Genomic DNA, 24,575 nt, shown 5'->3' on the forward strand with positions numbered 1-24,575 from the left:
ACCCCTGAGTACAGAATGAAAATTCCCATGACTCCCAGCTACAGGGTTTCACATCAAAAGGTGATGTGATAGTTATCTGAAATATTTTCTAGAGATAGTTTGGCTTTTACAGCACAGGCTGTGGTGTGTTGTGGGTGGGGTTTCTTGAGGGGGTGTGCTTTCCAGTGACCATGGTTTGTTAGGACGTGTCCTAAAAAAGACCATATAGTGGAACCATGGAACCTTAGAGCTGTCATAGGCATGTAACATACTATGCAAATGAGTAAATAGATGTATTTTTTAATAATCAAATACCAATATTTTAGCCAGGTTAACACGTGTGATGTTTTTACCATGTGAAAATACAGCATGACATGACATGAGCAATGGTAAGTGCATGCTGGGAGATGTTGTTTTACCTATCATTGCTGCAGGCGTTGAATGTGCTCCATGAATATAACCCTGGTACTGTACTCTCTAATAACAACAGCTCTGGACACTGTGCCCTCTAAATACAGTACTGCCACTGTACTCTCTAAATATACACTACTGTCGCATGCTTTACCCCCTGGTAACAACAACACTGTATCCTACTGACATTTACTATAATGCACACTATGGAGGGAGATTTATCAAATCCTGTGCAGAGGAAAAGTTGTCCAGTTGCCCATAGCAACCAATCAGATTGCTTCTTTCATTTTGTAGAGGCCTTGTTAAAAATGAAAGAAGTGATCTGATTGGTTGCTATGGGCAACTCAGCAACTTTTCCTCTGGACAGGTTTTGATAAATCTCCCCCTATGTCCCTGAATTAAGTTTAATACGCTGTGCCCCATTCATTCATTTTAGCAGTGGACCCTCTGATATAACTGTAATGCACACTGTGCCCTCCACAATAAATTTTATGGGTAGGATCCCACAGTGCAATTAGAGTTTGCAGATCATGCCTGCATATGATGGCCAATGGCTACAACATTTTTTCAGGAACGTTGTCGCATCATTTTTAAAACTATGAAGACATTGGCCACTACATATGGGCTTAGCTTCCTCTGCAGTCAAGCTAGTGGGAGAAGAGAGTGCAGCAAGGAACTGCCACATCCACTCTTCCATGACTAGATAGCACTCATGGTGTGTGCTGTTCAAACATTATTTTGGCATCACCTGTCAGGTTCTGGGCAGGGGCGGACTGACACCACTCAGTGCCCCGGATCAAATAAAGCACGGGCCCCCGGCGAGCCTCCACCCCTGCACTGCCCCTATTGCTGCCCAAACCACTCCTTATGTCCCACCCCTACAAATTCCGTCTTTTTAACACTCCTCTTTGGCATTACTTTGGATTTTTTTCACTCCTCTGGTGTTTTCCTGCTCCTTTGCTGTTTTTCGAAGTTGCAGCATGGTAAAACTCTGGCGTTTATTTAACAGAAATCTTGTCGTCTTCCTCCTATAGAAGTCTATGGGAGTGAAAACGTCACGGCGTTTTTGCAGGCTGGTTTTTTTCTTAACTTTAGCAATCTAAAAAATGGTGTTAACTTTTTTTGATTACATTTGGTAGGTTACCATTAAAAAAAATGATGCAGCAGGGATGGGAAAAATGATAGGGAACACGTGTTACCTTTTTTTATAACAAATTTTTTATTTTATTTATGTGAACGGGCGGGGACGTGAAAATATAGCCAACAATATAACAAATGGCAAAGGGATCCATATTATTTTTAAATTAAAAAATGTCTTCTATTTTTTAGTAAAATTTTTTATTAATAATATATGATTTGTCTTTTAATAATTTGCTTTCTAACAATACAGTGTAATATCCATTCTCCACTATGGGGGAGATTTATCAAAACCTATGCAGAGGAAAAGTTGCCCAGTTGCCCATGGCAACCAATCAGATCACTTCTTTCATTTTTAACAAGGCCTCTGCAAAATGAAAGCAGTGATGTGATTGGTTGCTATGGGCAACTGGACAACTTTTCCTTTGCACATGTTTTGATAAATCTCCCCCTATATGTCTAAATTATTGTGTTACTACTACTACTCCCAGCATATTACAGAATCTTTTCCATGTTGGGAGCAGTAGCGCCTGCACTAAGAGACAGATTACACCAGGTCCCACTCTTGAGACTCGTTGCAATCTGAATTTATATGCACATCACTGATTCATATTTGCTGCTGAGAGTCATGATTGGCCAGTCTGTGCTGGCCAATCAAGACTCTCAGTGGCAAATATGAATCAGTGATGTGAAGTTCTATTCACATTACTGGCCAGCCTGAGTACATAGCAGGGATGCGGATGGTACAGCGTGCCCGCCTGCTTCTCTGGATTATAAATTCCAGTCATAACGGGCCTCAATACACTGTATTGTTTAGAAAGCCATTTATTATAAGGCATAAAATATATTATTAATAAAACATTTTTACTAGAAATTAAAAGAAAATATTTAATTAAAAAATCACATGGACCCCTTTGCCGTGTATTGGCTACATTTTCACTTCCCTGCCTGCTCACATAAATCATTCCCTAGGGGGAAAAAAATTATAATTTTTAAATGTGAATGGGGGGGGGGGGGGGCCTATTTAATCTTTTATTAGGGATGGGGCTTTTTTGAATTATTTTGTGGTGGTCCTACTGCAGAGACCCCACAGATTACTTCAGTTCAAGTTGCTCTCCAGCTGTTGTAAATCTACAACTTCCATCTTGTCTGGAGAGCCTCAGGCAATATGGAAGTCGTAGTTTTGTAAGAGCTGGAGACCACAGATTGGGGGACAGTTTCACCCATCATCACTGCAGAACTTACAGATCTGATTGGACAGTCAGGAGAATACACAATGATATCACTGACCTGAGTGATGTCTTCTCTGTTGTCGTTGCTTTTCTTTTCTTCTTCATCTTGCGCCAGGACTTCTTTCAGCTTCATCTTCCTTTACAGAGTCTGACTCCAAGACATCATTGTTAATTTGTTAGCAGATCCTCCGTAGGAAGACAATAATCCTTACAATCCTGCCAGGCACTGTGCCCCCTGAATATATCACTGCCAGAAACTGTGTCGCCTAAATATAAACAGGCCAGACATTATGCCCCCTGAATATAACCCTGACAGAAACTGTGCCCCCTTAATATAACCCTGACAGAAACTGGGCCCCTGAATATATCCCTGACAGAAACTGTGCCCCCTGAATATATCCCTGACATAAACTGTGCCACCTGCCACACACTGTATCTATAATAATAATACTGCAACACACTTCTTCTTCTTCACAGTTCGTCTGAATCCTACCTCTGCATAGTCCTCCTCCAGACCCCTTTGTCCACCTTCAGCTCCAGACCCCTCTGTGCTCCTCCAGAACTCTCAGTCCTCCTCTTCCAGACCCCTCTGTCCTTCTCCAGACCCTTCAGTCCTCCTCTTCCAGACCACTCTGTCCTCCTACTCCAGACCAACCAGTCTTCCTTCAAGCTCATCTGTCCCCCTCCTCATCCAGAGCCCTCTGTCTGCCTCCTCCTTCTCCAGACTCCTCTGTCCACCTCCTCCAGACCCCTCTGTACTCCTCTTCATCCCATGTCCTGCTCCTCATCTAGGTCCCTCTGTCCTCCTGCAAACCCTTTTGTCCACCTCCTTTAGACACCTTTGTCCTCCTGCTCCTCCAGACCCTTCTTGTTGCCTTCTCAAGACACCTCTGTCCTCCTCCTTATTTAGACATCTCTGTCCACCTTCTCCTCCAGACTCCTCTGTCCGTCTCCTCCAGACCCCTCTGTCCTCCTCTTCATCCTATCTTCTGCTCCTCATCCAGGTCCCTCTATCCTCCTGCTAACCCTTCTGTCCACCTCCTTTAGACACCTTTGTCTGCCTCCACCTCCAGACCCTTTTTGTTGCCTCCTCCAGACACCTCCATCCGCCTCCTCATTCAGACCTTTCTGTCCTTCCCCTTCTCCAGACCTCATTTTCCTCCTCCAGGCTCCTCTGTCCTCCTCCAGATATCTAAGTTTTCCTCCAGGCTTCTCTGTCACACCCACTACCAACCCCCCCCCCCCCCCGAACAAAAGAACCCCCAGGTTCCTCCAACCCTCCCCCCCTAGAATCCTTAGTCTTTCTCCTGACTCCTCCGCTTCCCCCAAACAGATCCCTAAGTCCTAAGTACATACATCTATCATACATGAGAGCACACATTAATCATACATACACACATCTATTATACATACATCATGCATGCATACATATATCATGCATACATGTATAATACATACACATGTCTATCATACATTCATCATACACCTATCATACACACATACATACATCTAACATGCATGGACACTTCTATCATACGTACATCATACATACATGCAAGCATACATCTATCATACATACACACATCTATTATACACACATCATGCATGCATACATATATCATGCATACATCTATAATACATACACATCTATCATACATTCATCATACACACATACATACATCTAACATGTATGGACACTTCTATCATACATACATGCATAAATCTATTATTCATAAACACATCTATTATGTTTACTCACCTTATGCAGGAGATCAGCGTCAATCACCTGGGGCAGCAGCCCCGTTAGCCAAAAACAAAACACCACCCCCCACCAGTGACGAAACTGTCATTAATATTTATTACAACTATTTGAACATGTTATAGACCACTACACTAATTAAGATTACATGTCAGGGATACATTGTAACTTTCTGGAATCTTGCAAACACATTTTGGTTCAAACGGAAAAGTTATCTTTACTCAATAAGGCACAACAAGTTAAGCAGTTGCGGTCACTTACAGTTGTTCCCATGCAGGGCCAGATTAAGACTGCCTGGCCCTGCATTTTTATGTGCCCCAGACGCTCCTCCCCTCAGCTCTCCAAACCATTTCCTGGTTCTACCTCCACGCAAAATCGCCCGGGGAGCATTGCTTCCACCTCTCCGCTCTCTGTCTGTGTTTTCCAAAAATTGTGATGCAAGCTTTTGCAAAATTACAACTTGTAGCAAATTCAGACAGGGTTTGGCTGTCTGGACATGCTAGGAGTAATAGTTTTGCTAAATGTAGTCACACTGTTTTGTAAACACTTATACAGTCCAAGATGCAGTACAGAGCCGGTGTGAGGTGCAGATCTGTGCCCCGTGCATCTTTACGTCGGCCCCTCCCCACAGCTTTCCGGAGATTTCCAAACATACAGCGAGGGGAGGAGGAAGGCAGAGGTGGGCAGGATGCAGTTCTGCACCTCCCTCAGCCAGGTACACAGTTCCCTTCTCGCCCCTCCCTCAGGAGGAGGATGTGATAATCTACATCCAGGGGGCTGTGCACCTCCCTCGGCAGGAGAGGGAATCTCACAGCCCCGCTCCTGGACGTAAATTTTCATGCACCCCCCTCAGGAAGAGAGGGATTCCCACAGCCCCACTACCACAGCCCCCTGGACGCAGATTTTCACAGCTGTCAAAATCTCCATCCAGGAGCAAAGCTGTGAGAATCTACGTCCTCCTCCTGAGGGAGGGGCAAGAAGGGAGTTGTGTACAGGGATGAGGGAGGTACAGAACTGTGTCCTGTCCATCTCTGCCTTCCCCCTCTCCTCGCTGTATGTTCGGAAATCTCCAAACAGCTGAGGGGAGGGGCTGACGTAAAAATACATGGGGCGCAGTTCTGTACCTCAGACCGGGAGGCAGAGACAATGCGCCCCGGACAATTTTGCATGGAGGCGGAGACAAGGGATGGTTCAGAGGAAGGAGCTGATGCAAAATTGTCTGGGGTGCATAAAAATCCTTTACACTTGCACAGGTGTATCCTCACATCTGTCACACATACATCCAACACCCATACGTACATCCATCCATCCATACATCAATAACACTTACAGGATACATACACTGATTCATTCATACATACACTCCCCTCGGTCTCTTCCCCACTCCTCACGCCCCCCCAACTCAATCTCCTATAACCCCTATACCCTCCTCCCCCCCATACACACACTACCAACTCCAACTGCTCGGTCTCCTCATCTCAATGCTGCCCCCTCCCCCCTCGAAACAGCCACCCCAGTCTCCTCACCCAAACACCCCGCCCCCCGGGCAGGCAGGCGGGCGGGCCGTCCAACGGATGGCCCGTACCACCAGGCAAAAGCCCCCCACCTGGCCAGGCTGGCTTATTGTTGTGTGGCCCTTTGGCCCCACGCTGGCAGACACCAAGAAAGCCGGCAGAGCAGGAAGTTCTTTGGCAGCCATGCTACAGTAAACTCCTGGGCTTAGACGTGAGGTCACGCAGCCTCTGCGGTTCTCTTAAAGGGCCGCTTCCTCAGTGGCTGTCTGGAAGAGGAATGAAAGTGACGCCCAGCTCCAGGCTGGCTCAGACACAGCGGAATGACACTGCGGCTGTAGCGGGGGCCAGGCCCGGCTATTTAAAAATACGAACTTGTGATTGTATGTGACAGGTGTCGGACAGTCCACCCCTGGTTCTGGGGCAGTGTGGGAGGCACCAAGCACTTGCGGGGTCACTTTAACAGAGATCTGCATGAATGCATGCTCTCTAACATCAATGAACTAAAGCGATGCTGTAAAGAATAGTGAGTCATAACATAAAACAGTTTGATTTAATTATTACATGGTCTTTTTATTCAGCATTTAGATTCAATTTATATTTATAGGACCATTCACAATCATATAGGAACAGGGGTTCCTGTCAAAGACATGAGTCTCTGCACCTGTGCACTGAGCAAAAGGGCATACATGGTATGCTTTGCAACTCAGATATCACAAATGAAAGGATTATCCAGAAATAGAAAAACAGAGCTAATTTCTTCCAAAAACAGCACCACACCTGTCCTTAGGTTATGTGTGGTATAACATATTACATGATGACTGTATTTATGTCAATGTAACTGAGCTGCAATACCCCACACAACCTGAGAACAAGTGTGGTGCTGTTTGTGGACGAAATCAGCTATGTTTTTCTAATCCTGGATAACCCCTTTAACTCAGTTAAAACTAATACATACAACCTTAGCTATAGATGTGATGAGTGCAGATTTTATTAGAGAGCATCTGTTCACCACGGCTTTCAGGTCAGTTACTACAGAGCTTAAATGGGCACTGTCAGATACAAAAACTTTTGATATGTTGTAAAGCATGTAAACCAATAGGTTTTGCAATTGCTTTCATTAGAGAATTTTCAGTATTTAATACAGAAAAAGCCAGTCAAACAACTGCCCCCCCTGCCTGCTTGGACAAATACTAGTCCTGCTGTGTCCATGCATCATCACCTACGTCATGGACACATTTCCTTGATTGACAGCTGTGAGTGCAGGGCTCATACCTGGAGGAAAAAATCCTCCCACTGTCAGCTTGTGTCCCGCTACTGTCAGTGAGGACAAGCTGGGAGTTGTAGTTCTGCTAATGCTAGGGGAGATGTGAGCAGACAGCATACTGAGGGAGGGGGCGGAGCCCTGCACAGTGAGGCCACACCCCCTCCCTTTGAGAGGAATTCAGACAAGTGAGCTAAATGAAAAGTGTAATAAAAAATAAATAAAGGTGCTAGACACAAAAATTTGATGTATATGGTCAGGATTAGGTACTGAGTGATCTATAAAAAAAATTGTTGGATCTGATGGGTACGCTTTAAATAACTGTTTATTTATTGGAGCTTTTAGAGTTTAAATAAATCATCAGGTCCACATTGGCATTTAGCTGCAGCTTAGTAAAGGCACTTCTTGATAGTGGATTTGACAGTGTCCTGAGGATAGAGCACATCATTTTAGGCATTCTTGCATGTTCTTGCATTACCTATGCTGCTCTATGTAGTTTCAGTGGCACCCTATGCTAGAGCACAGAAACTATGTACGATGCAGGAGATATGCACTATGCTTATAGGGTTACCATATATGTGGTTGTTATACTGAGTCGTCTGAAATGAATCACAAAGAATTATCAAAAATCTGAGGTAATTCATTCTGAATCTATTAAGTCATCTGTTCTAGTTTTCCCTTTACCACTGTACAAAGGGCAAAGGAACTGTATTGTGCAACGACTATTAAAGAGCATGTAACTGGTAACTAGAAGAATTAAGGTGAGTGGAGTTTTCTGTAACCCTTTCACTGCCATGTATGCAATACTGTATTAAAGTACAGAATCTTCATTTTCAAATGATAGCTTTCAACAAAGACTTTTAGCCACAAACAAGGATTTATCTGCTTTTCATACAAAACTATATGCATTGAAGTTGACTGTGGCTGTAGAGTACCGGGTGGTGCTTTCAGATTGTTCCAGATGTCTTTTTTCTGAAAATAAATGACTATTTTAAGTTTTATTTAAGTGTGAACGTTGTCCTGGAAAGAGAAGTGTTACAGGGGTTGTCACGACTCACTAGCATTATTAGTTTGACCTCTATGTTTAATGTATTTCATTAAAAAACCTACCCCCATTCTGGCAATGCACAGAGTTGAGCATCTCTCAGTCTGTACATCGCAATCCCTTATTTTCCAGCCTTTGGAATGTACAATACAGTGATCCCTCAAATTACAATGGCCTCAACATACAATGGTTTCAACATACAATGGTCTTTTCTGGACCATTGTAACTTGAAACCAGACATACAACATACAATGCTATGAACAGTCCAGATCTGTGAAATGTGTCAATGGCCAGATAGATCTGACCAATCAGAATGGACATTTTACTTGTAAAACCCCTGTATTACTGAAGTGTATGCACTGATTGGTGTCTGGTAGCGCCCCTTACAGTACAGGGAGGTATTGCATGTCTGTACTACTCTTTACCTGTGCCAGGGTTAGCTTCTCCTTTGGACACCAGGTGAGGGCGGCTCCATGTTACTTTTTTAGGACATTGTGTATTCTGTACAGAATACTGAAGAAGCTCCTGTCCTCTACATAGACCAGCATTTCCCAACCAGAGTGCCTCCAGCTGTTGCAAAACTACAACTCCCAGCATGCCCGGACAGCCTTTGGCTGTCCGGGCATGCTGGGAGTTGTAGTTTTGTCACAGTTGGAGGCACCCTGGTTTGGAAACACTGACAGACAGGGATTTACAGCTTCCAGCAGCTCTTTCTTACTTTTATATGTACGATCTTGTTTTTTCCATATTAGTTATCTACTTATTTTTCTTTAATCCTCACATTTTCCTATTTTTGGATGACATTTTGGGGCTTCAGAACCATTTACCAGGTTTCCATAGAGTTCTGGTCTCAACATACAATGGTTTAAACATACAATGGTCGTCCTGGAACCGATTAATATTGTAACTTTAGGGACCACTGTACATAGGGAGCGCTTTACTGTCGCAGCCACGTCTTTGTGTCAGAACATGACACGGCTGCAGTGAGGAAGCCCTTTATAGGCATTATATATAGAGGACTAAAACAAATAACTAATCAAAGACCCTACAGTCTATAGAGCTACTACTAAGCATTGTTATTATTTTTGTCCCTGACATATCATTTAATATGTCTTTTCACAAAGAAGAATATCACTGCATCACTTTGCATGTTAATATATTAGTTTAAATGTCACCCTGCATGTTGCAGCTTTCAAAGTATTATTCTATTATACATTATTTTGAATCTCATCCTGAATACATCATTTACATTGTGCCCTTCTCATTGATGTGACAGTGATGATTTATCAGTCCGAACTCCATCATTTATATTACTTATGTACTTTTACTTCAATCTGGAACGCTAAATTGATATTGATTTTTTTTTTAGTTTTTTTTTTTTTTAATAGAAACATTCAGTTTTAAAGAAAAGGATCACGTTTTGTGACCTATGACTTCATTGATCACGGGGTAAAAGGGGTCACTTTGTCTTTTATCTTTTTACTCAATTAGTAGAGGTAAAATAGTTTATTGCCCCATATGTATACTATACCTACAACTGGCTCTGCTAGTCTGTATGCTAATTCTGAGCCACCGCTGCAACATTATATCAGATGACTCTTTTATTCAGTTTCACATAAAATTACTGTTGGTTTTTCCTATTAATAACCAATATGCCTCTATTTGTATCTCCTTGTTAAAATAATGCTGGCTTTATATAACTGTGTCAGTGTCTATTACATTCTTATGAATATATTGTGCAGAATTTACAAAAGATTTTGAGATTAAAGCTGAAGTACTAGAGCTTAGAATTATTTAGACCTTGGCTGAGTCATTGTTATCTATTGTGACCTCCTGTAGTATTTTCTATAGTCTAAAATAACACAACATAATTAGTATATTTACTAAGAAAAGAAAACACGCTATGATCACAATAAAACAATTCACAGATCTCATTTGATGGAGGTTGGATTTTCTTGTTGAATTGTACTGTATGCTGTATTACAAACCCATTATGTGACCCTTGTAAATAGATTATGTATTATATTGTGTATTGAATCTTTAATAAATGTACCATGTGATTGTTACCCAGGAGGTACTAGTGACCAGCTGACCCCAAAGGTGACCTATGGGCTCCCTTCTAGTCTCCCCCATATAAGCCCTGGGTGGAGCTAGCCTCACTCTCTTTGAGCTCTGCTCACTCTTTGTGTTGAGGTCTTTAGTTGTGCCTATAGTGTTTGTCCAGAGCAGTGGAGGCCTCAAGTCAAGTCCTGCAGCCTCAAGTCAAGTTCTGCAGCCACAAGTCAAGTCCTGCAGCCTCAAGTCAAGTTCTGCAGCCACAAGTCAAGTCCTGCAGCCTCAAGTCAAGTTCAGCAGCCACAAGTCAAGTCCTGCAGCCTCAAGTCAAGTTCTGCAGCCACAAGTCAAGTCCTGCAGCCTCAAGTCAAGTTCTGCAGCCACAAGTCAAGTCCTGCAGCCTCAAGTCAAGTTCTGCAGCCACAAGTCAAGTCCTGCAGCCTCAAGTCGAGTTCTGCAGCCTCAAGTGCAAGTAAGTTGAAGTCACTGTCAGTCAAGTCTTTTGTCTACTCAGCGTGGCCTGCACTAAATTCTCCTGTCTACTACAAGTCCCAGCAAACCTGCGAGGTCTCTGTGTCACTGGTCCCCTCCTTTAGCCCTGGCTCTACTGCAAAGACTGTAACAACTGTCTACCCTCAGAACAGCTACCGTTGTCCGTAACTTGGCGTCGGTGTCTTCATTGCCCCCATGCCTAGCCCAGGATCCAGCTCTACACTTTCGGGTGGTTAAGGCTAAACCACGCCCTGACATCACAAACACAAGGGTTTGATACCATCTGCCCCTAGGGTAACAACATCTGCCCTGCACCACACACCCTACCGCCTTACCACAACTTTTGGTATCACAAAAAGGATACGGGTGTGTGCCTTATGCCACAAGTCCTCCCCCCTAGTCTGAACTGTGTCCAGTATTGTCTGCAAGAAATTCACATGCCGATGCAAGTAGTTTGCGCCAGAAAGCGCACGAGACTTTGTCTGTGGAAAGTGCCTTACCCGAGGCGCTGGTGAATTAGAGGGGGAGGTGCAGAAAAGACTGTCATCTGTTATTGAGGAAAACTCTGAAGTTGTGAACATTATGTGCAAAATTCATACTGAAGCAATGTTACGTGCCAAGATGTCTGCCGTCATACCTGAAAGGGTTCATCTGTTGGAAAAAAAGCACTCAAAAGGATCCTGCCATGGCCAGCATCCCGCCCCCGGGCGTGGAAGTCAAGTCGCAGTTTCTAGTCCCAAGTGGAACTTGAAAGGTCTGCCCCTTGTTGCTAGGGGTTGGAATTAGAGAACGCACTGATGAGTCACTTCCGGTCCCAGGCCCTGCTGATGATAAAGTCCTGGACGTTTTGCTGGAGACCGGTATAAGAAGTGTAGCAGAGCCCAACCTCTTCAGTCTTGCGGAAGTTCCTGGTGAGAACAAGAAGATGGCGGATGTGCATCAGACTATCCGAGCAGAGAGTCCCAAGATGGCGTCGTAGATCTGGAGAGTCGCCTCGGCGCACATGTTCCAGAAGTTAGCGGACCATCTTCAGAAGATCTCCCTCTGGGCTGAGGAGGCCTGCTATCAAGTCCCGCTGCCCGAGGACGATGGAGACTGGCTTGCAACCCTATTGGAAGGTATACCGAAGTCTTCAAGAGAGTCGGCGTCGGTGAGGCTGTCACCCCACCACTGGACCTGGGGATCCTGGGTGGGGCTGAGGCCGCGTTTTCTACCCCTCCATCTACCCCCAGTCCAGAGCCAGTGCCCCAGGTTAAGCAGCCCACAGCACAACCCCAGTCACCACTGCTACCCAGGTGGTTATTTGGGGACGAGCCAACATTAGTCCAGTTCATGAGGGAGCATCTCCTACCCCTGCCAGGGGAGTCCCATCCTCCTGTCCCAGCAGCCCAGGCCCAAAAGGCCAAACGTGAGGCCAAAGTGGCTGCTACAATGGAAGAGTTAAGGGCCCAGAGGAGAAGGGAGTATGGCCCTAAAGTTATGCCGTATGAATTACGACAAGTCCAGCAACAGGATGTTTAAGAAAAGTGCCTGATGGACTTGTCAAGAAGTCTACTTCTAACCACCTGCATAAGTGTTCCTGCCCAGGTTTTAGCCGTTAACTCTTACTGAGAACTGCAAAATGTCCCTGAACTGTAGAGCGGTGCAATGAAAGTCTGTATGTATCATCCAAGTAATATTTTTTGTCTCTAATTTTTGCCAAAGTTAAAAAAAATTTTTTTTTGATGTTGGTATACTGTAATAAAACGTGTATAATATGTTTGTACAGAAATGGCTAAAGTGTACAGTGTCCTTATTCAGGTCAACCCAAGGACAACTCCCAGAGAGGTACAAAGATTAACTCGTTAAAATAAATAAAAGTTATATACCACACATAGTCCAGTATAGTCAGTACACAATTATTAAATTTGTCTAGTTCAATGTCCATGTCTAGATTAGGACTGTAGCCTTATATATTTTCCAGTCCACCCATGTCTAAAGCTAGTATGTCTATTGTTTTCTCCTGTCCCAGTGTGCAGGATACTTTGCTGGCCAGAAATCTATTCCTGATAGCTCCACAACACACGTGCAGTGACAGAGGTAACCAAATGTTATTGTGACATTATGTTTAAAGTCTATGTATAGAGTTCTGGGGGGAAGTGTGTCAAACCAAGGGACCCCAGTAGCAAAGGCATTGGGTAGATAGCCTCTGGTAGCCCAATCCGACATGTCTTGTAAAGTTGTTTTGATTATATTGTTGGCGGAGAAGTGTCGAGGAGAGAATTAAAAGGTCCAAAATCTCCTTTAGCTGTCCAGGCATTCTGGGAGTTGTAGTTTTGCAAAACCTGGAGGCACCCTGGTTGGGAAAAACTGGACTAAAGAGACAGTTACTTTTTCAAGTCCGGGTGGCTCACTGCACAATGAACATAAAGGCTACCCCACTTTCCTGCTACCAGCCATACCAAATAGGGTGTGCCCCATTGGAAAAATCATTGCCATTTTTATTAGTGCATACTCCCCTTTCAAGGTACAAACTTAGAGGACTGTGGGAGAACCAGTGTTCACTTTAGCCATTATGATAACTGAGATGATAACCCTTCAGTCATACTACCCAGCCACCTTCATAATACTAACTGGACCTAACCATCCACTTAATTTGAGGGTACAAACCGAGCGAACTTTTGAAAAATTTGATTAGGCCGATTCGCAGAATTTTTAGAAAAAATTTGTTTCGATCCGAATTTGTGGCAAATCTATATTAAAAACAGCTATTTCTGGCCTACAGAGAGCCTCAATAGGGGTGTAGAACACTGTGTTCTAACACGCATGTGGAGTGTGCTAGGGTAGTGAAATAATACTGTTATTCGGAATGACATGCAGATTACTGGCATCGCTTTTAGAATCACTGCCGCAGAGCGGCACAGTTACAGAGCCTGGAGGTGGCATCAGTATGAGGAGACCATATAGTGGCTGAATGACACAGCGTGGAGGTGTTGGCAGCATGAGGAGACCATATAGTGGCTGAATGACACAGCGTGGAGGTGTTGGCAGCATGAGGAGACCATATAGTGGCTGAATGACACAGCTTGGATGAGGCTGAAGCATGAGGAGACCATATAGTGGCTGAATGACACAGCGTGGAGGTGTTGGCAGCATGAGGAGACCATATAGTGGCTGAATGACACAGCGTGGAGGTATTGGCAGCAGGAGAAGACCATAAAGTGGCGGAATGACACTGGGTGGAGGTGTTGGCAGCAGGAGGAGACCATATAGTGACTGAATGACACAGTGTGGAGGTGTTGGCAGCATGAGGAAACCATATAGTGGCTAAATGACACAGCATGGAGGTGTTGGCAGCATGAAGAGACCATATAGTGGCTGAATGACACAGCTTGGATGAGGCTGAAGCATGAGAAGACCATATAGTGGCTGAATGACACAGCGTGGAGGTGTTGGCAGCATGAGGAGACCATATAGTGGCTGAATGACACAGCGTGGAGGTGTGGGCAGCAGGAGGAGACCATATAGTGACTGAATGACACAGCGTGGAGGTGTTGGCAGCATGAGAAGACCATATAGTGGCTAAATGACACTGCATGGAGGTGTTGGCAGCATGAGAGACCATATAGTGGCGGAATGACACAGCTTGGATGAGGCTGAAGCATGAGGAGACCATATAGTGGCTGAATGCCACAGTGTGGAGGTGTTGGCAGCATGAGGACACCATATAGTGGCTGAATGACACAGCGTGGAGGTGTTGGCAGCATGAGGAGAACATATAGTGGCTGAATAACACAGCGTGGAGGTGTTGGCAGCATGAGGAGATCATAAAGTGGCATAATGGCACAGCCAGGAGTTGGAAGCAGCATGAGTAGACACTAGGCCTTCACAAGTACTAAGATTATAAAATGAATTCTGAAATTTAAACCGAAGATTTTGGGTAGCTAGTGCTAGCATAACAACATTTTTATTCCCAGACCCAGGCCCAGCAGCATCAGTAAACCATATTGTTACGCCGAGCGCTCCGGGTCCCTGCTCCTCCCCGGAGCACTCACGGCGTCTCTCTCCCTGCAGCGCCCCGGTCAGTCCCGCTGACCGGGAGCGCTGCACTGACATGTCCGTCGGGGATGCGATTCGCACAGCGGGACGCGCCCGCTCGCGAATCGCATCCCAAGTCACTTACCCGTCCCGGTCCCCTGCTGTCATGTGCTGGCGCGCGCGGCTCCGCTCTCTAGGGCGCGCGCGCGCCAGCTCTCTGAGACTTAAAGGGCCAGTGCACCAATGATTGGTGCCTGGCCCAATTAGCTTAATTGGCTTCCACCTGCTCCCTGGCTATATCACATCACTTCCCCTGCACTCCTGTTACGCCTAGCGCTCCGGGTCCCCGCTCCTCCCCGGAGCGCTTACGGCGTCTCTCTCTCCGCAGCGCCCCGGTCGGTCCCGCTGACCGGGAGCGCTGCACTGTCATGGCCGTCGGGGATGCGATTCGCACAGCGGGACGCGCCCCCTCGCGAATCGCATCTCAGGTCACTTACCCGCCCCAGTCCCCTGCTGTCATGTGCTGGCGCGCGCGGCTCCGCTCTCTAGGGCGCGCGCGCGCCAGCTCCCTGAGACTTAAAGGGCCAGTGCACCAATGATTGGTGCCTGGCCCAATTAGCTTAATTAGCTTCCACCTGCTCCCAGACTATATCTGATCACTGCCCCTGCACTCCCCTGCCGGATCTTGTTGCCTTAGAGCCTAGTGAAAGCGTTACTGTGTTTGTCCATACTGTGTACTCGACCTCCTGCTATTGCCTTATTGACTACGATTCTTGCTGCCTGCCCCGACCTTCTGCTACGTCCGACCTTGCTTCTGTCTACTCCCTTGTACCGCGCCTATCTTCAGCAGTCAGAGAGGTTGAGCCGTTGCTAGTGGATACGACCTGGTCACTACCGCCGCAGCAAGACCATCCCGCTTTGCGGCGGGCTCTGGTGAACACCAGTAGTGACTTAGAACCGGTCCACTAGCACGGTCCACGCCAATCCCTCTCTGGCACAGAGGATCCACCTACTGCCAGCCGGCATCGTGACAACTCCCTTGCCGGATCTTGTTGCCATTGTGCCAGTGAAAGCGTTTCCTTGTGTGTTCCTAGCCTGTGTTCCAGACCTCCTGCCGTTGCCCCTGACTACGATCCTTGCTGCCTGCCCCGACCTTCTGCTACGTCCGACCTTGCTCTTGTCTACTCCCTTGTACCGCGCCTATCTTCAGCAGTCAGAGAGGTTGAGCCGTTGCTGGTGGATACGACCTGGTTGCTACCGCCGCTGCAAGACCATCCCGCTTTGCGGCGGGCTCTGGTGAATACCAGTAGCAACTTAGAACCGGTCCACCAGCACGGTCCACGCCAATCCCTCTCTGGCACAGAGGATCCACCACCTGCCAGCCGAATCGTGACAGTAGATCCGGCCATGGATCCCGCTGAGGTGCCGCTGCCAAGTCTCGCTGACCTTACCACGGTGGTCGCTCAGCAATCGCAGCAGATTGCCCAACAAGGACAGCAGCTGTCGCAGTTGACCGCCACGTTACAGCAACTTCTGCCTCTGCTACAGCAGCAACCATCTCCTCTGCCAGCTCCTGCACCTCCTCCGCAGCGAGTGGCCGCTCCTAGCCTCCGCTTGTCCCTGCCGGACAAATTTGATGGGGACTCTAGACTCTGCCGTGGATTTCTGTCTCAATGTTCCCTGCATATGGAGATGTTGTCGGACTTGTTTCCTACAGAACGGTCTAAGGTGGCGTTCGTAGTGAGCCTTCTTTCAGGAAAGGCCTTGTCTTTGGCCACACCGCTCTGGGACCGCAATGATCCTGCCACAGCCACAGTCCAGTCCTTCTTCGCTGAAGTCCGTAGTGTCTTCGAGGAACCAGCCCGAGCTTCTTCTGCCGAGACTGCCCTGCTGAACCTGGTCCAGGGTAATTCTTCAGTGGGCGAGTACGCCATCCAATTTCGTACTCTTGCTTCCGAATTATCATGGAATAACGAGGCTCTCTGCGCGACCTTTAAAAAAGGCCTATCCAGTAGCATCAAGGATGTGCTGGCCGCACGAGAGATTCCTGCCAACCTGCAAGAACTTATCCATTTGGCCACCCGCATTGACATGCGTTTTTCTGAGAGACATCAGGAGCTCCGCCAGGAAAAAGACTTAGATCTCTGGGCACCTCTCCCACAGCATCCTTTGCAGTCTACGCCTGGGCCTCCCGCCGAGGAGGCCATGCAAGTGGATCGGTCTCGCCTGACCCAGGAAGAGAGGAATCGCCGTAGGGAAGAAAATCTTTGTCTGTACTGTGCCAGTACCGAGCATTTCTTGGTGGATTGCCCTATTCGTCCTCCACGTCTGGGAAACGCACGCACGCACCCAGCTCACGTGGGTGTGGCGTCTCTTGGTTCAAAGTCTGCTTCTCCACGTCTCACGGTGCCCGTGCGGATTTCTCCTTCAGCCAACTCCTCCCTCTCAGCCGTGGCCTGCTTGGACTCTGGTGCTTCTGGGAATTTCATTTTGGAGTCTTTGGTGAATAAATTCTGCATCCCGGTGACCCGTCTCGTCAAGCCGCTCTACATTTCCGCGGTCAACGGAGTCAGATTGGATTGCACCGTGCGTTACCGCACAGAACCCCTCTTGATGTGTATCGGACCCCATCACGAAGAGATTGAGTTCTTCGTCCTTCGCAACTGTACCTCTGAGGTCCTCCTCGGTCTGCCATGGCTCCGGCTTCATTCTCCCACCCTTGACTGGACCACCGGGGAGATCAAGAACTGGGACTCTGCTTGCCATAGGAAGTGCCTCTCCCCCCCTCCCAGTCCCGTCAGGCAAGCCTCAGTGCCTCCTCATGGCCCCCGTCCTGGTGACACACTGCCCCGTGCCAGGCTTCGCCCTCTGCCCTCCCTCCCCATTCCCACTCCTGCTGTACTGCCTGCCTTTGAGGAAACCCTCCATTCACTCCCGGTGTCCTCGTCCCAGGTAAAGCAGTTGTCGGACAAAAAAAGGGGGAGACCTAAGGGGGGGGGGTACTGTTACGCCGAGCGCTCCGGGTCCCTGCTCCTCCCCGGAGCACTCACAGCGTCTCTCTCCCTGCAGCGCCCCGGTCAGTCCCGCTGACCGGGAGCGCTGCACTGACATGGCCGTCGGGGATGCGATTCGCACAGCGGGACGCGCCCGCTCGCGAATCGCATCCCAAGTCACTTACCCGTCCCGGTCCCCTGCTGTCATGTGCTGGCGCGCGCGGCTCCGCTCTCTAAAGCGCGCGCGCGCCAGCTCTCTGAGACTTAAAGGGCCAGTGCACCAATGATTGGTGCCTGGCCTAATTAGCTTAATTGGCTTCCACCTGCTCCCTGGCTATATCACATCACTTCCCCTGCACTCCCTTGCCGGATCTTGTTGCCATTGTGCCAGTGAAAGCGTTTCCTTGTGTGTTCCTAGCCTGTGTTCCAGACCTCCTGCCGTTGCCCCTGACTACGATCCTTGCTGCCTGCCCCGACCTTCTGCTACGTCCGACCTTGCTCTTGTCTACTCCCTTGTACCGCGCCTATCTTCAGCAGTCAGAGAGGTTGAGCCGTTGCTGGTGGATACGACCTGGTTGCTACCGCCGCTGCAAGACCATCCCGCTTTGCGGCGGGCTCTGGTGAATACCAGTAGCAACTTAGAACCGGTCCACCAGCACGGTCCACGCCAATCCCTCTCTGGCACAGAGGATCCACCACCTGCCAGCCGAATCGTGACACATATATTGTCTGAATGACACAGCCTGGAGCCTAGTGCTACCATAACAAAAGTTTTTATTCCCAGACCAAGGGCCAGCAGCATCAGTAAACCATATATTGGCTGAATGACACAGCCTTGAGTTGGTTGAAGCATGAGGAGACCCCAGGGCTTCACAATCCCTAAGAAAAAAGACTAAGTTTGAAATTTAAACTGAAGATTTTGGGTAGCTAGTGCTACCATAACAACAGTTTTTATTCCCAAACCCAGCAGCATCAATAAACCATATATTGGCTGAATGACACAGCCTGGAGTGGGCTGAAGCATGAGTAGACACTAGGCCTTCACAGTCCCAAAGAAAAAACAGACGGAGTTTGAAATTTAAACTGAAGATTTTGGGTAGCTAGTGCTACCATAACAAAATATTTATTCCCAAACGCAGCAGCATCAGTAAACAATATAGTGGCTGAATGACACAGCCTGGAGTTGGCTGAAGCATGAGTTGACACTAGGCCTTCACAATCCCAAAGAAAAAACAGAGGAAGTTTGAAATTTAAACTGAAGATTTTGGGTAGCTAGTGCTACTATAACAAAATTTGTATTCCCAGACCAAGGCCCAGCAGAATCAGTACACCATATATTGGCTTAATGACACAGCCTGGAGTTGGCAGAGGCATGAGGAGACCATTGAAATGTATGATTTTGAAATTTAAATTTAAGATTTTGAAATTTAAATTAAGGATTTCAAAATTAAACTTTTAACTCCCAAGTTTTAGTGTCCCGGGCCCCGGCGTGTGGGTACAAAGGATCAAATCTAACAAGGAGTCACATGTCACATGACAGGACAATGACAGAGCCTGGAGGTGACATCAGTAGGAGAAGACCATATAGTGGCTGAATGTCACAGCCTGGAGTTGGCTGAAGCATGAGAAGAGACCATATAGTGGCTGAATGGCACAGCCTGGAGCTGGCTGACACATGAGGAGACCATATAGTGTCTGAATGGCATAAGCATAAGCATGAGGAGACCACTGAAATGTAAGAATTTTAAATAGAAATTTAAGATTTTTAAATTGAAATAGAGGGTTTAGAAATGGAACTTTTAACTCCCAAGTTTTAATGTCCCGGCCCTGGCGTATGGGTACAAAGGACCAAATCTAACAAGGAGTCCCAAGTCACATGGCAGCACAATGACAGAGCCTGAAGGTGGCATCAGTAGGAGGCAGTGGCGGATCCCCCGAGATTGCTGCCCCTCCCAATACTATAGTATTGATGAGCGGGAGCTGTCAGCCCCGACTCCACTGTCCCCTCACCTGCAGCATTTGCAGCGTGTGAACCGCGGGGACAACAATCCTCTGCAGGCTGCCTGTCAGTACTGAGTGAGAATGCTCCGGTCTCAGCATAATTCAGTCTGCAGCCATTACACTGTGCAGGGGCTGGGAAGAGAGATAAGCTCCTCCTCCTCTCACTCCTCTGTATTTCCTGCAGCCCGGGCTGAGTTTCCTGCACCTCCACCACAGGCCCGGACACCCACCCAATGCCTCCAGACCCCCCCTGCCCACCCTGATGCTGCCCTTCATGGTAAGTAACTTTGGGGTGAGGAGGAGGGGGGCGGGTCAGGAGACAGTGAGAGATAAAGGGGGACTCTTATCAGTGTTTCCCAGCAGAGGCCTCTAACTGTAGTAAAACTACAACTCCCAGCTTGTATTTGGCTTTGTGGGCATACTGGGAGTTGTAGTTTAACAACAGCTGGAGGCACCCTGGTTGGGGAACACTGATCTATCTATCTATCTCCTATCTATCTCCTATCTCTCATACTGTATCTATCTATCTATATCATATCTATCTATCTATATATCTATCTCATATCTATCTATCTATCTATCTATCTCATATCTATATCATATCTATCTATCTATCTATCTAATATCTATCTAATATCTATCTATCTATCTATCTATCTATCTATCTATCTATCTATCTATATATCTGATATCTATCTATCATCTATCTCATATCTATCTATATATCTCATATCTATCTCATATCTATCTATCTATCTCATATCTATATCATATCTATCTTATCTAATATCTAGTGTTGAGCGGCATAGGCCATATTCGAATTCGCGAATATTCGCGAATATATGGACGAATATTCGTCATATATTCGCTAAATTCGCATATTCGTAATATTCGTGTTTTATTTTCGCATATGTGAAAACTTCGCGTATGCGAAAATTTGCATATACAAAATAAGCATAAGTGAAAATTCGCATATGTGAAAATTAGCATATGCAAATTTTCGCATATGCGAACATTTGCACGCCAGTCTTACACAGTAGTATTAGAGCCTTCTGTACACCACACAAGCTGGAAGCAGAGAGGGATGATCACTGTGATGTGTACTGTGATAAAAAAAAATAAAAAAAATAAAAAACAATAGTTGTAATTACGAATATATAGTGCTATATTCGCGAATATTCGCAAATTCGCGAATATGCGATATTCGCAAATAAAATTCGCATTGCGAATATTCGCGAGCAACACTACTTATATCTATCTATATCATATCTATCTATCTATATATCTCATATCTATCTATCTATCATCTATCTCATATCTATCTATCTATCTCATATCTATCTATCTCATATCTATCATCTATCTCTCTCATATCTATCTATCTCATATGTATCATCTATGTCTCTCTCATATCTATCTATCTATATATCTCATATCTATCTATCATCTATCTCATATCTATCTATCTATCTATCTATCTCATATCTATCTATCTATCTCATATCTATCATCTATCTCTCTCATATCTATCTATCTATCTCATATCTATCATCTATGTCTCTCTCATATCTATCTATCTATCTATCTCCTATCTATCTATCTATCTATCTATCTATCTGTCTATCTCCTATCTATCTATCTCTCATATCTATCTATCTATCTATCTATCTATCTATCTATCATCTTTCATCTATCTATCTATCTATCTATCCAGGGTAGTAATCTGCAGCACTCCAAGGGTAGGTGCAAAAATAAAGTGCTTTATTCCATACTAATACAGAGCTCTGTATTAGTATGGAATAAAGCACTTTATTTTTGCACCTACCCTTGGAGTGCTGCAGATTACTACCCTGGATGTGTGACTGCCTGGACCGGGCTATATCGCTGCTGGCACCGCTCTTATTTATCTACCCCTTTGGATGTGCTGCTCTGTTGGTATTTTGGGAATATCTATCCATCTATCTCATATCTATCTATCTATCTCATATCTATCTATCTATCTCCTATCTATCTATCTCCTATCTATCTATCTATCCATCTATCTTCTATCTATCTATCTATCTATCATCTATCTATATATCTATCTATCTCATATCTATCTATCTATCTCATATCTATCTATCTATCTATCTATCTATCTATCTATCTCCTATCTATCTATCTATCTATCTCCTATCTATCTATCATCTATCTATCTCATATCTATCTATCTATCTATCTCATATCTATCTATCTAGACAATAGCAAATATGATGCAGCACTCCACAAGTTGCAATAAAGGTGGTTTATTCCATCATGTGCAAAGACAACGTTTCACCAGCCTCACGCTGGCTTTCTCAAGTGAATAATAGTGATACTGGTGGGTATTTATAGACCGCCCACTAAGTCATGTGACATAGGTAATACATGATTGACATATAGAAATAAGGGGTCATCAGAGAACATTGTGAAATCAAAATATAAATCAATAGTATAAATAATCATATACAGTGTTCCATACATATAAAAACATCCGGTCATCATCTGATATAGAAATACCTGTATTCGGCATAATAAATCAAAGTGCACTGTAAATACGTGACGTGATGTGAAATGCCTTCCGGGGTCCTGCCGCGATGTATCCCAGTCACAGGCGCCAAAGCGCCGGAACGTTGGATTTGAAGGTCAACAAACGTGCACCCTCTTCTAAAGATATTAACATGGATACTAATACAGAGACTGCATCCTTTACTCCTTCCACCGATGTGTTTTCCTACAGCAGGGTTGATGCAGACCGCATTATGGGGAGTTTACCCAATGACACCTCATTCTTACATAATCCATCTAAAATCGACCTCAGGAGGACCTATGAAAATGAAACTAAAAAATTATTATCAGTTCAACTTCATCTCTCTACTATGAGTGAATATTACAGATCCAGGAAAATACCAAGAGGTATGAGAGCACAGCCGAGAGCTAATGCATTCACAAACGACTCCGATTACCGGACCTGCTATGAAGCAATTTCAAATAAATACTCTCTAGATCTTATACTACTCAACATAGAATTCCTCCAAAGAGATCTAACAGCTATCAAGAACAAGGTAACTGATGTGGAAACAGCCTTGAAAGCCTCTCTCACCGAGGATGAATGGCGTGAGCTATCAGAAAAACAACATACATTTCTATCTAAACAACGTACTCAAATTGAGGAAACTAAAAGACATAAATGGTTCCGTGACTGTCAAGATTACACTACTGGACATGTGTACACGTGGGAAAACCTATCCACTACAGGCAAGCGATACTTCAATAAGAATGCCGGAGAGGTCCATGATGATACTGAACAGAATAAAACCGGACATCGCCAAAGTAATCAGGAGCCTTTTTTAGGGGGTACGCCGTCCGTCGGGGGCGGCCGAGACGAGGAGGACGCAAGCACCACAGAAACAGGAAAGACAAGAGCACAGAGGGCTGGTCGAGCCCAGAACCACAAAACTTCTCAACAAAGAAAGAAACATCATTAGACAACGCAGAAACTGTGGTAAATATTTCCTCATATAGTCTTACTAAAGAACAACTTACATTACTATCCAAGGGCCTTAGTTTTTGCCCTAGTACTTATAATGACTGGTTTCAACTTGAAATGGATTTTGTTAGTTTTATCCGTAGGCTTAAACTAAAAGTTTGGTTTGATTCACATCCTGTGCAGAGTCCTGGTGTACAAGGTATCCCTGACCAGGTATCCCACAGGTTTGAATTTAAACAGTACAACTTACCATCCTGCAGTGATTTTCAACCTCCAGTTGAATCACACTCAATTGCTACTTTTGTTGACTGTGTTAAAAGGGATTTTCTTAATATTAAAGCACAACAAACTAGACTTAAACATCCGAATCTTACTCATGATGAGTTATTGGCTATGCAACAACTTATCCATGACCACAATCTAATCACCAAACCGGCTGACAAGGGCGGCGGTATTGTGGTCATGGACAAGAGCACATACCTAAGAGAAGCACATAGACAGCTTAATGACAGGGAGGTCTATAGAATACTAAAACATGACCCTAAAAACGATATGCAGTTGAGAATTGGTTCGATAGTAGATCAAGCACTGACTAAAGAATTTTTACTGATTGAGTTTCCCGTGACCCCAGTCTTATACCTACTGCCTAAAATACATAAAAGCCTAGTTGACCCCCCAGGGAGACCCATTGTCTCGGGGAGAAATTCTTTGTCCAATCACATCTCTATGTTCTTGGACAAAGTTCTCAGACCATTAGCTACTAATACCAGATCTTACCTTAGGGACACTATGCATTTTCTATCTATTATTCAAAGTTTGAATATTCCTGATCATGCCAGTATTGTTTCCTTTGACATAGTGTCATTATATACATCCATTCAACATGACAGGGGCACTAGAGCAGTACGGAAAGGACTGGATAAACTTAACCTTGACCTACAACAAATTGACTTTATTATGCAACTTCTCTCTTTTGTTCTAGAAAATAATTATTTTACATTCAATGATGAGTATTACATTCAACGACGTGGGACCGCGATGGGGAGCAACATGGCGCCCACATATGCCAACATAGTGATGGCGGAGTTTGAGGAGGATGTCGTTTTTGTGTCCCACCACTCCAGGTATATCCTGGGGTGGTGGAGATACATTGACGACATCTTCCTCATCT

At 45.4% G+C, this 24,575-nt stretch overlaps 1 long non-coding RNA gene across 1 annotated transcript in view; it reads left to right on the forward strand.

Annotated features, from left to right (window-relative positions):
• The first annotated feature begins 221 nt into the window (after positions 1-221).
• Positions 222-24,575, forward strand: part of LOC130360683 (uncharacterized) — a 33,692-nt gene continuing 9,338 nt past the window's right edge. Inside the window, exons 1-2 of the long non-coding RNA XR_008890759.1 lie at positions 222-368; positions 12,897-12,964. This is a non-coding gene — a long non-coding RNA (uncharacterized LOC130360683). The remainder of the gene's footprint in view (positions 369-12,896; positions 12,965-24,575) is intronic.

This window comes from Hyla sarda, chromosome 3 (assembly GCF_029499605.1).
Source record: "Hyla sarda isolate aHylSar1 chromosome 3, aHylSar1.hap1, whole genome shotgun sequence".
In the NCBI taxonomy this organism is placed as follows: domain Eukaryota; kingdom Metazoa; phylum Chordata; class Amphibia; order Anura; family Hylidae; genus Hyla; species Hyla sarda.